Genomic DNA, 13,700 nt, shown 5'->3' on the forward strand with positions numbered 1-13,700 from the left:
GGAACTACATATCAGTCAATCTTACCTTGGTGCCCAGCAAGGTCATGGAGCACATGAAATTATGCGGAGGCACATAGAAAATCATGAGGGCATTGATAACAACCAACATGGCTTCACTAAGGACAAATAGTGCCTGACAAATTTGGTAGCCTTCTGTGATGAGGTTCTGGTGTTGGTGGGTGAGGGAAGAGCAGCTGCCATCATCTACCCATAATTGTGCAAAGCATTCAACAAAGTCACATACAAAGTCCTATTCTCTGAACTGGAGAAACATGGATTTGATAGACAGGCCACTTAGTGGATGAGAAATTGTCAGGGTTGCAGTCAATGTTTCAGTGCCCAAGTGGAGACCAGTGGTGAGTGGTATTCCTCAGTTGTTGGTAATGGGACCATTGCTGTTCAACATCTTTGCTGGTGGCATGGGCAGTGGGATCGAGTGTACCCTCAGCAGGTTTGCTGATGACACCCAGCTGTGTCATGTGGAGGGAAGGGATGCCATCCAGAGAGACCCTGCTCCCATGAGACCTCACGTGGAGTACTGCATTCAGCTCTGGCCCCACCAGCATAAGAAAGACATGGATGTGTTGGAGAGAATCCAGAGGAGGGCCAGAAAGATGCTTAGAGGGCTGGAGCATCTTTCCTTTATAGACAGGCTATGAGAGTCAGGGTTGTTCAGGCTGGGGAAGAGAGGCCTGCAGGGAGACCATACAGCAGATTCCAGTACTTATATGGAGTGTAGGAGACCTGGACAGGGACTTTCTCTGAGGTCCTGCAGTGATAGGACAAGGCAGAATGGCTTTAAACTGAAAGAGAGTAAGTTTAGATTGGATATTACAAAGAAATTCTTTACAGTGAAGGTGGTGAGGCAGTGGGATTGGCTGCCCAGAGAAGTTGTGGATATGCCATCCCTGGAAGTGTTTAAGGCCAGGTTGGATGGGGATTTGGGCAGCCCTGTGCAGTGGAAGGTGTCCCTGCCCATGGCAGGGAGGTGGAACTAGATGATGCTTAAGGTCCTTTTCAATGCAAACCGTCCTATAACCTATACTGAGTGCCACTCTAATGAACCAACTTAAATAATAGATGTTGGATGGCTGATGTCTTGAAACATAGGGGTTTTATTTGCTCTTAAGTACAAAAAATTAATCTTCCTATTCCTAAAAGTATTTAGCTAGATTTGATATCTAAGCTTTGCTCTAATTATGAGCTTTATTGGCCTATTATGTAATGTTTTGAATGTTCACTTTTAAAAACAGTTTTGCATTTCCATTAGGTTAAAGCATAATTAGCTTTCCTTTTGTTGGTGTTCTTGAGTACCATGATCCTCACTTGCTATTTCCCCAAGCTATTCCAGTCTTTTTTTTCCTCTTAGGGCATCAGCTAGTCCTCCATGGTGTCTGTCCACTGTAAAAGAAAATAGATCAGGAATTTATTATTAAAGCCATTTTTTTCTACTTATTTTCCTGATGAACTTTGAAACAGGGTGATCAGAGTGTGAGCTGGGAAAGAGTATTGTTGAGATATGGCTGGTAGTGTTGCATTCATTCATTCTTTCCCCACAAACCTATTATTTTACTTGTAACTGCATTGAACAGTGTGGTTTTTTTTTGTTTTAGTGTTATTCAGATGTTATCCTAATGAATTCAGAGGGGTTTTTTTTGTTTGCCTGTTCTAGTCCAGACAACTGTTTTAAAGCTGAGGGTTGAAACTTCTTGGCAGCTAATCAAACAAGGAAGAAATGACTGATTAGGGAAAAAAAAAGAAGCACAAGTGCCAAAAAAATCCTGCTTAAGGGTAGAAAATGTGACTTGAGATCCTTTGTGCTTTTCTAAAATCTTGAAGCTAAGAAGAGAGTCTGCAGGATACATGTATTTTCCCTATTTTTCAGTGTTCTTATATTGAGTTTCATTCTCATAAACTTTAATCTTACTCTTTTAATGACATCCCAATTGATGTTTGGTTTAGAAACCACAAAGCTTTTAAGAGGCAGTCTAAGTATTAGGAAGAATTGATGACTCATTAAAATATTGTTAGTAGAGCAGCTCTTTCATTTAAACCTCCAGGGTTCAGGCTATGTCTGAAAAATGATTCTGTTGACAAATGTATGATGTTCTCTTTGATAGTGTTGCCATACTTTATTTTCTTTTGTATTTCATGCAAACCCTTTTTGTGAATATGTTTAGTGTATTTTCTTCTATCTAAACCTATGGGTTTGTGCTAGTTTTTTTAGTTTTTGTTGTTATTGTTGTTGGTTTTCTTAGCTTTCAGGCACCTGATCAGAAGATTCTGAGTCAGAGTTTGATTATAACAAGACACTTTATCCTGGGCTTCTTATATCTTTTACTGGCTCAGTCTCTTTTTTTTTTCCTTTTTTTGTGGTATATTGTCTAGTAGGTGTTCAGCCAGTTATGGCAATGAAACTGCCACAGCCAAAGATGGGTAATTGCTTACTGTGTGCATTCCTGTATATCTGTAAATCGTGTGGGTGGTTCTGAAGTAGTCCAGTATTTTAGTTTTGTGATAGAAAAGTGAGCTACCTGTGGTGTCCCAAATGCAGTTAGAATAGCAAGAGTATAATCCTTGTGTGCAAGATGGAGAATATCAATAGAAAGCTTTTAGTCAAGGTTATGAGTTAAAAATAAGAGGCTGCAATTTATGCATTCATTTTCCTACATGACTACAAAAATCCTTTTTCAAATATGAAATACTTCAGTTTTCAGTTTAATAAGAGATGCGCAAAAGACAGGAGGAATTATCATGAAGTAGTTATCATTTTGCCTTGCTGGACTACTATTACCTTTAAAATAATGTTTTCTGAGATTTTAACTCAATGCTTTTCCTACACACAGATACACACACTCTCTAAACAAAAGATTCCTCAGATGATAAACTTCATTGAACCTAATCCTGTCTCTTCTCCTCCTCTCACTTTTCTTGACCTATCTCCTTCTTTGAGATTATTTCCATTTCCTTGGATACCTTCACAGTAATTCCAGCCAAATGTTAATGGGAGCTTGTCAGCTGTAGGGATCCCCTGTGTATCAGCCAAAAAGCTGTATATACTTTCAAATAAAGAATCTTGGGTTTATGACCTCTCTTCTTTCTGTTCAGCTGAAGATGTCCTTATTCATGAGGGTGAGGAGAGCCAGCTCTTCGACTTAGTTAGGAAAAGCTGAACACAGATGAAGAAAGTGATTTGAAAAATCTAGATGCCAAAAAGTTTGAATAGATGCAGAGGTTAAGTTATTCTCATGCTATAGGTTTGTTATGTTTACTGTGAGAAAAATGTGGTTTTTCTGAGTTAAAGAGATGTAGCTTTTTAGTCTAAATTTGACTTTGCTGAGTTATGTTGCCTGTTTGGTTTGTGTGTCATCTTAAATTTAAGTAAATTAAAATGGTAGAACTAGATGTGTTAGTTCTCCATCCCATATGCTATTATCAGGGTTTTTTTATGCAGAAATGCAATTATTTTAATTTTTTTCAGTTAATTTTTTTTAGTTAATAGTAAACACTGCACTAAACACTAAATGAATTTAGCTATCTTGTTCCATGGCTATTGGTGTTTTGAGCAATCATACGCTTTCTAACAATGCCTATGTGGCTGCTGTTGGAAGCTGCGGTGTCACACTTGGATGCAGATACTGTAATAAATTCTAAATTACTCTCTGGGGAGCACTGTGTTAAAGGGAACTGCAAAGCAAAAGGTCTGAGAGTCAGTGACAAAGCTGCCCAAGAATAGCAACAGGTAGGCATCCACTCATTACGTGTTCGCTGTGGTGTTGTCTGTATTTGAGACCTCTGAAATAGCAGTTTCAGAATTTTGAACTCTGAACTTCCTTTTGTTATTTTTAAGTCAAACCCATAATATTAATATAACAGCTTTCTGTGTTTGTTTTCAATGTCTTTGTTATTTCAGCAGAATATTTTTATTGGCAGTGTATTTTTCCAGTGGCTCTTGAGGATCTAATGTGGCATTTATGTTTCACTTCATGCCCTGTAGTACCTGACCCCAGGAGTATTTTGTGGCGTCTACCAGACCAGAGATAAAAGCTGCTGTTTCAGACTAGGAGTGCAGGCTATGTTCAAAATACCACCATTTCCATATCAGAGTAGCAGTTCCTTTTAAAATGATTGTGCTCCTGTGTCCCTACACCCAGTTGTGCAAACCTTTGGATTATCCTTTGTGTGGAGGCATGGCTTGGTCAATGTGACTGCACATAAGCTCTGCAAAGTGAGCATAGTTTATGAAGTATTTTGACAATGGCAATTACTGTGCTAAAAATAAATCACATGAGCATTAGCATTAATAACTACTCCTACAAGATATGCTAATCACTCCTAAAGGGCTGAAAAATTTGGAATACTGTTGTACATGCTGGATTACTTCTTATAATGTAAAGTTTAAGATCTAGGAAGTTATTAGGGGTCTTTCCATCAACCTCTAAATGAGTATGGAAGAGTGAGTTTGGTAGAGTTCAGCAACCATTGACTTGTGAGTATGGATGACTGAATGTGGCACAGTTGCCATCACCAAAAATGACCTTCTGTATAGCCCCTGTGCCTGACCTTTTAAAACTCTGACCTCACAGACGTATTGGAATTTTAAAGGATAGATTTTTGTGTTCTTTTTAGAAGATACTTTGAGGTACAAAATTAGCTTTAAAAAGGAGAAAGGTATGGGGGTAGGGTATGGGGGAAGGAGTACAACTTAGTTTCAAGTAATTGCAGTGGAGCTGTTTGGCACACAGGACTTTTAGATCAAGATAGTGATGGTGTGTGGAGTTACCGTCGTAGTTGAAAATGAGAGTAATTTTTAGTGTCCACTGTTAATTTCGGGCAGTAACATGAGGCTTTCTTACAGATTATTTGCTTTCCTTTTATCTCATGAATGTCAGGCTTTTTACTAGAAAGGTTGTGTAATATCAGTCCTGGCCTAGGTGCTGTGTTCTTTCTGCATCATATTGCCCAAAGTGATGATGACATGACACAGACCAGGTAGCACCTACTCACTTGAGAAGGGGTGCACAAGAGAGCAGTTGGTTGTAACTGAAGTCAGATAAATAATTTTTGCATTTGCTGTGATCTGTGGGATGCAATATAGACCATTTCTATTTTTTCTTAGTCTGTGACAACAAACAGTGACAGCAGCCATGTTATGTTTTAAAGTGCCACCAAAGGACCACTGTGTGCAGGTACAGAAAACCTGAATCTGCCTATCTGCAATAAAATTTGAAAAACATTAAAACATTTCACATTCTGAAAACAGCGTGGTCATTCTCATGTGAAGCTTAGTCTTGGATGACACAGTATTAAATATTAATTTCTGCCAATCAATTTGCACTGCTTTGCTTAGAAATATAGAATACCTTTGTGGTGGTGAGTAGGAAGAGCTGTTTTTTCTGCTTTTTCCTGAGGAGTAATTGGTTTTATTAAAGAAGAGAGGATATGGGAATGCAAAGGGAAAACAGACTTGATGGCCCTGGTAACAGGATTCCCATTGTGTTGGAAACAGCTGAACCAGAAGGGAGAGTGTTTAAGAACTGCATAGCTCGAGTGTGTGAATGTGTCAGACTCGTGATGTGTAAAGCCAAACAAGGCTTTGGATTTAGAAAGGGAAAACTGAGCGTAAGGAAACTTTGCTTTTCATCAATCCTACTCTGCAGAACATGCTGTAGGTGAATAAGGAGTGCACCACCACTAATAAGAACAATTGTAACCCAATCATGTTTAAATGAAAGATGAGCTAAGATATTTGAGTAAGATAAGGATTTTCAGAGGCTGTGCCAAAGGCTAGAACTGAAGAGGGATTTTTATTTCCGCAGTTTGATACTGGATTACTCCAATCTCCCTCTCTCTCATTCCCTTTCTCTGTAAATTTTGGAAACAACCAAATGGACAAAGTAATCTGTCCAGTGGGTGTAGCTCAAATTACTGGAAATCAGGTGAGAGCTGGCTGTGATTCCAGTGAGTGACTGCAAAGTTGAGTGGTTTTGGTGATTTGTACTAGCACCAGTAAACAAGAGTACCCTCCTCTCATCTCATACTGTAGGGCTCTTTGTCCTATGAATGGAATCCTTGATTACTGTTTGAATCCTTGACAAATGTTTGAGGTGTGCCTACTTTTATTTAAATAAAAGGTAATATGAAGAGAATACTTGGCTATATCTTGGCACACACACTGGCTGCTAACTTGGTAATGCTTTGTTCGCATTTATCATAGATCTGTTGGGGTTAGAAGGGATCCTAAAAGTCATTTAGTTCCAACCCCTTGCCATAGGCAGCAATGTCACTCACTAGATTAGGTTGCTTAAGGCCATCCAATCTGGCCTTGAATATTTTGATTGATGGCACATCTACACTTCTCTGGGAAACTTGTTAGAGTGCCTTACTATTCTGAGAAAAGAATTTCTTTCTAATATGTAATTTAAATCTTTCCTCATGTTTAGAGTTGTTCTCCCTTGTCCTTTTACTATCTACTCGCAAAAAAAGCTGGTCTCCCTTTTATTTACAAGCACTTTTTAAGTACTGGGAGGCCTCAGTGAGGTCTCCCTGGAGCCTCCTCTTCTCCAGGCTGAACAAGTCCAGCTGTCTCAGCCTTTCTTCACAAGAGAGGTGTTCCAGCCCTCTGACCATCTTCATGGCCTTCCTCTGGAACCCTCTGATAGGTCCACATCTTAGGCTGAGTACCACAACTGCATGCAGTACTTCAGCTGGGGTCTCAGGCAGAGGTGGAGAATCACCTCACTCAATCTACTGGTCATGCCATATAGAGAGATTTGTTCAAAAGATGTTCTTCTGAATAGATTCTCAGGACAGGGAGTTGGAGGTGAGAAAAGAGCATTTTTCATGATTGTTTGTTGAAAAAGTACAACTCTGTGGTCTTTGAATAAACAGAGAAGAGGAGAATCGCTTGTGGGTCTGGTGTGTCTTTTTGATATGGAAGTAGGGTGCATCTGCCATTTCCCTGCCTTTACCTCTGCCAGCCTACTGCTGCCATGGGACAGAGACATTAAAACCAAGGGACATCCACTTGGATGTATACTGGTGCCTATCAAGGCCTTCTGAAGGAAAACACATTTGTGTGAGTTTGCGTGAGGAGGAGCATGCAGCAGTCCTCAGTCTGTGGAATTGCTCTGTTCTTCTCTCCTCATACCCCTTGTGCTTGGTTTTTTGGTATTTCTCTTGGATTGTAAGAAGCTGAAGGCAATAGATGAAAACAATGACTGAATGCACATTTATATTTTTTTAAATTTACTTCAATTTCTGTTACCTAACTACTTTCTGAAAGTGGCAGCAGTCACTTATCAGCATCAGGTAACTGGCTGATTCAACACCTTTTCTTGCTGCTCTTATTTTTTCCTCTGCTATTCTTTGCTCCTTTTGGTGATGTACTTCAAGTATGAAATAAAAAAAATAAAAAAAAAGAAAGAGCTTTCCTGTTGCACAGCAATAAGGACTTCCTTATGTTCCTTATGAAGAAAAATGACTCTTTCTGTGGGTCAGTGCTTGAAATGAGAAAAAAAATAATCATCACTGGTATACTACTATTGATCTATTCTGAGTCTTGTTAACCTTGGTATTCTTGTTATATGAACTATCTTTGCCTTTACAGGATGAGGAACTAGCCACTACTAGCCAGATATGGTTACCTAAGACAGAAGATAACAAACTGAGCTTCTGCCCTATGTTCTTGACTTACTGGTAGCCTATAAGGAACACTTGCATGAGTAGGTTGCTTAGGTTTCTCCAACCCGTATGTGTTCAATTCTGCAGATGGGTATTTTGCTGCTGAGGGCTCTGCATGTGCTGATGAGGAGGGGGTGACCCTTGATTTAGAGCCAGGATCAAGCTCTGCAGCTCTGAACTTGTTATGCTTGTTCCTGGCAATAACTGAAGCCAGGATACCCCTATCCTTTTGTGTGGTACAGTTTCTCCATAATAGGAGAAATGACAAAATATGAAGGAGTAGGAAGGCTTTTGAATATTCTCATATTTTAACTTTTTAATCAAATGTTTATTTGCTTTTGCATAATGAATTGTGCTCAACTAAGTGAAACTTTAACCAGTGTAGGTATAAATATATAACAGTCTAAATATTGTTTGTAATATTATGATCTTTTTATGTACTTCCTCTTCAGCTGTTTTAGATGCGTCTGTCAAATTTAGGCAATTGCTACTTTTTTTTTTTTTAACTGCCAGGAAAACTATCTAAAATATATGCATAATTTGTATCCATGTATATATATGGAACTGTTTGGATGGTGGTATTTAGCTTTGTGTGCATGGTGCTTTCATGCTTTCCATTTGTTTTGGCTGCAGCATAGGTACTGTAGTGTGTAGGTGGTGTGGATCAGTTACCACTGTGTGGGTACCAGATACAGTCTGAAAAAGTTCAAACATCTCTCTGTTCTTCTTCTAGAACTTTTATTACAGAAAGAGTGGTTTAATTTAGTTGCTCTACTTACATGTCAGGCTGTTGTACACAAGCATCTGGTTGTCTCACTGTTTCTACTTTTCTGGTGAGTTATGGAAAATCAGTGAGTAGCTAGTGAGGTCAGTACTGCTTAAGAAGCCTTTTCCAGGTTCTCCTCTTGTTCAAATAGACAACTATAAATCAGTGCATCAGCACCTAAGCAACTACTACTTCTTGAAACTGATCTGGCCATGACAGAGTACAGATCTTACCATTTCAGTATGAAACTGAAGATGATAATTAGCACATCAGTTACATTTTTAATGAGGAGGACTGTGGAGGGATAGAATGTAAGAAAATAGTGCAGAAGGTAATCTCACACCTGAGGAGTTGCAGCTGTACTAATCACCAAAGATTAGGAACAGGCCTGCCCTTAAGAGGCCACAGCTGTGTCCAATAAGAAGATGAGTGCTACAAAAGGTGGTTAGCTGGGTGAGGAGAGAGATGGAGTTTGTTGGTTGTGTTGTGAGGAAGAAGGAGTCAGTGCTGTGAGGAGCTGCCCATGAGTAATCACCAAGAAGGTATGGGAGCTTTGCAATATGATGACCACAGATGACCTGTGTACAGACAGTCTTAATTTCTTTCCTTCCTTTCTGTAAACCCAGTGCACAAGTCTGACTATCCACAGCTGGTGAATCTGACTAAAGCACTTATTTTGTTGACTCTTTCATGTGTTTTTGATTCTTCACTTGTGTGAATGAGGCTACGCCTAGGTAGCCTCACTCTTCGTAGAGATTTCAAAAATTTCCTTAGGGATTCAAAAATATACCATGGATATTTTCCAAAGAAACCGTTCATTTGCAAAGATGAGAATGTAATTGAAATGAACACGTAGGTTTTTTTTATGGCTTTTTGATACCTTTTAATGCTTATGCTAAAATCAAAAACCTTGAAATTTTGCAGAAGACTGATTATGGAGTAACCCTGTGTTTGACTCAGTGAAGTAGCATTGCTTTTGTCCCATTTGATGGTGCTTATTTCTGTTTATGGTTCCACAATACTGGTAGTATTCTTTTAATGTGATTATAGGAAAGTTTGGAAAAGCCTAGAGGATGAGTTCCATTTAAATGACTTGTATCAACCTTTTGGGTCTTCTTGGTAGTACAGTCAGGTGTCATGCAAAAAATGATAAAGAATTTGAAGGGATGGGTTAAAAATTTTTAGAACAAATAGTTTTGTAAGATTTTGAAAACGTCTTGAAGAATCTCACCTTTTGGTAGTAGTATAAATGAATTATACAGTTTAATAACAGAATGCAGATCAGAATTTTGAGGCTAGTAAGGAATACTGAACAGTTAAAGAAAATTATGAATAAAAAAGATGAAATAAAATAAATTCCCAAGAGCTGACTAGAAGTCTCATTCATGATGCTGTAAAGCAACTCAGTTAAATATTCTTTAAAAGATTGTTTGTAGGAATTCTGCCTCTTGATTTTCCTAAGACATGTTTTTTAATAAGAATTTCAATGGGAATTATGATCAAGCATGGAGAAGCATGTAATGAATGAGCTAGATGGGGCTATTTGTGACAGTCTTCAGAGACAGGAGAAGTGATGTATAGCAGATAAACATGGGATTAAAGTTGAGCAGAGGGGAGGGACCAACATCCTGAATTGTTACTAATAAGCACTAATGAAAGAACATCAGCCATCCTTTGTGTTGAAAAATGCAGGCAATTTACTAATTAAAAATAATTCATAAAGTGGCTTCTCTTTTTGTGTTCTGCCTGAAATATATGTGTACAAGTGAAGCTGGAGGCAGAGTAGCAAAGTGATCCTATATAAGGAAGATTTTAAGAGTTTATTGCCTTAATACTTAACTTAACTTTTGAAGTGTTGTTTTGATCACTTCCATCTTTGTGTGTACTCATGAAAGAGAATAAAAAACACCCAACTTTTTGGCAAGACTCAGAATTAAGGGAAATAAAAGATATTGCCATTTCTCTCATTATCATAACTTCTGTTAACAAATACAGCATGTAATGTACAGTGCCTTAAAGCCCAAATGAATACCATGTTCAGCTGAAACTATGAAAATGAGATGAACATAGGTACAATGTACAATTCTTACTTATTTTGTCCATGAAGGACTTCCTGTTCCCCTAGTGCTTTTTGTACACTAAAGTCACAAGATATTAGTAAGGCACAGCTTCTTTTCTCTAATTATGCAGTATAAATGGAAATTGTGGGCAAATCTCCTAATCTCCATAGAGACAGCACAACATTTATCTAATTAGAAGTTTGCCTTTTGGCATTACTTTGAATAAATTAGCATTTCATTACATACCTTGAACTACTTGGAAAAAGTTTCCAAGAGTAGTATTTAGTCTTTCTTTTCTGAAGAGTGTATTTTGAATTAGTGTAGGTTAATAATTGCCTTTGTAACTGGAAAGAGACAGAGTAGTACTGCTATTGTATTTTTAATATCAGAGGGCTGCACTTGCAGGTTCTTTGTTTTCTTTAATCCCTAGGAATCAGAGTAAAATCTTATGTCACCTTATTTAATGGCTTACTCCTTTACCAGGGAAAAATCCAAAAAAGAAAAGCAAAAAAACAATGGAGCAAGTTTGAAATACAAGTACCTCCTCTCACTACCCTTTCTCCAGAGGTTGAACTTTTCTTTCAAATTGCAAAAGTCGCCCTCTATGACTAATTGTAAGTGAGCAGTATTTCCAACACGGCTAATCCAGAATACACTATTTGTCTTCCTTTCTTGTATATAAATCAGTGGCAGGAAACAGAGTGACTAAGTTTAGGTATTGACTGCCAGATAAGACAAGTGGCTGCTTCTTAGGCTTTTCCTGAACAGGTACTGAGAATCAAAGCTTGCATGGGAAATTAAAAGAGGTAATTTATCAAGGATAGAGTTTAATTGATTTTCTTTCTAAGTATTAAAAAGAGCAGAGAAGATTCCACAGAAGTGATAAAGGGTGCTAATTTCCTTGCCTTGAGTCACTGGCTTTTTCAGACCCCTGCTCACTCCTTCAGAGAGTCATTGGCTGACATCTGTGGCAGAAGATGGGCATGAAGTATGGTGTTAAATATTTGAATCTTCTCAAAGTGGCCTTTGCAGCAGGGATGTATGGTTACACCACCATTGCCATGGTTGCCTTTTGGTAGACAGAGGCATGCAAAGAATCTGTCAGGTTGTTTTTGCAAAAGCCAGAGGAACGAAACCATCCTCGTTTTGGGTTCTTTGATTGTCTTGGTTTGAAAGACTTGTCTGCTTGGAAAGGCAGGAGCGTCCCTTGGAATGGAGCATATGAACCCCCTCCCTCTGAATTATTATCATTTTGGAAATTAAGGGGCTTTCAGGCAAGATGGTATGGAGATAGGAGTAACAGTTCTTTACTAGTGTGTATAATAAACAAGCAACAACAACAATTACAGCATTAACAACAAACAGAACCAGAAAACCCAGTCCCAGCCTTGTGACGGTGGCAGTTTCCCCTTTGGTGCAGTTACAGCTTTAAGCAAGATTTTGATGGGTGAGGGGATAAAATCATGATCACTGAAGAGAGACCTGGAGGCAGCATGCCACTGTTTGACAGACAGTGTGCTAATGAGGTCCTTTGGTCTGCTGTCTTGTTAGTGGTAGGGGGTGGAGAGCCATGCAGCAGCAAGGGTTACTCATGTGCTAGAAACTGCAGAAGCACTTGGGAATGCTCATGCAGGAATTGGAGCTTCTTCCCATGAAAAGGCAGTGGGATTGATCACCCAAATGAAGTGCATCTACACATACACATGCAGCGTGGGCAGCCAACGGGAGGAAGTGGAACCCATTGTGCAGCAGTAAAACTATGACATAGGGGGTTAGAAGTAGGTGATTAAGGTTCCTTCCAACCCAAACCATTCTGATTCTGTTACAAGAGGAAATAGCCTCAAGTTTCACCTGCAGAGGTTTAGATTGGATATTAGAAAAAATTTCTTCACTGAAAGAGTGGCCAGGTGTTGGAACAGGTTCTCCAGTGAAGTGGTGGAATTGCCATCCCTGCAGTGTTCGAAAGTCATGTGGATGCGGCATGGAGGAACATGCTTTTGTGGTTAACATGTGCTGGGTTAACAGTGAGACTCGATGATCATAGCGGTCTTCTCCAGCCTTAATCGTTCTCTGTTCTGTTTGGCTGTCAGACTGGATTTTGTATCTAGTAGCACAACACATCCAGAGCTTACAGTATTTGTGAGCTTGGAAGCAGTTACAAAAGGACCCCCAGTGCAGTGCTGCACATGATGCTCCCAGCAGTGTGTCCAACTGGACTCACTGATGTCCATTTCTATGCTTCTGGGCTGGATTCTCTGAGCAGATGGTCACTTAACTCCCTAGTGGTGAGGTAGGACAACCCTGTACATTCACTTGCCCCTTGATAAATGTTGTCTTGTTCTCTGGGAAGGCTTTTTCCCTCATTATTTGTTATTTGACACTGAGTTGATGGTGAGAGAGGAGCTCATGTTCCTTTCTAGCTCTTCTCCCAGCTTCTTTAGTTTTCCCTCTTGATTGGTGACTATTTTGTTTTCCTGGTCAATGAGTTGGCCAGAGTTGTGGGATGATTCATCCTAGGTCTTCTATTTTGATGAGCACCCTGCAAATAAAACTCCAGAAATTTTTTTTTCCAACTTTGGTCAAATCTGGCTCTTTTTAACAGCTGGAAAAATTAATGGAGAACTTGAAGATGAGGGAAAACAGAAAAGAAATAAAGACAGTTTATTAATCCCTCCCTCCCTCCCTAGCATCATTGTGGGTAGATTGCTGCTTTCAGGTCTGGTCCTTGATTACCTCAGTACCTTTGTAGGAAGCTGACACAGGTTTCCAGTCCCCCCCACCTAGGGCCTAGGAATGTTGTTCCTGCACCTTCTGAGGCTGGTTAGTGCCTGGCTGTAAAAGCAGAATTCCAGAAAAGTCTGTGATTTGGTTGACTGTACCCACCCTTACTGTAGGACCCCAACTCTTGGCTGCCACATTTTGCACTGTCTCTTGGCTATAGCTGTCCTCACAGGGGCCATTCAGTGTCTCACAAAACAGCTCTTTCTTCTATCTTCATCCAGGGGCTCAGAAACTCTACTTAAAACTGTACTGTAAGAACAGAGAACAGTAATTTATATCCTAAATACACATTGAAATTAACTTCTCTTTCTGTATTACATTTTAAATGTCCTGTGCTAAAACCCTCTAATCTTCTGTATGTTCTAATAAATTTCACTGTGTTAGTTGCGTTGATATTGTGACCAAGCATG

General features: G+C 39.2%; 1 protein-coding gene across 5 annotated transcripts in view; it reads left to right on the plus strand.

Moving 5' to 3' along the window:
- FHOD3 (formin homology 2 domain containing 3) overlaps window positions 1-13,700 on the plus strand; it is a 376,643-nt gene that overhangs the window by 25,202 nt on the left and 337,741 nt on the right. The gene's annotated exons all lie outside the window — the stretch shown is intronic.

The sequence above is a fragment of the Agelaius phoeniceus genome, chromosome 1 (genome assembly GCF_051311805.1).
Source record: "Agelaius phoeniceus isolate bAgePho1 chromosome 1, bAgePho1.hap1, whole genome shotgun sequence".
Classification (NCBI taxonomy): domain Eukaryota; kingdom Metazoa; phylum Chordata; class Aves; order Passeriformes; family Icteridae; genus Agelaius; species Agelaius phoeniceus.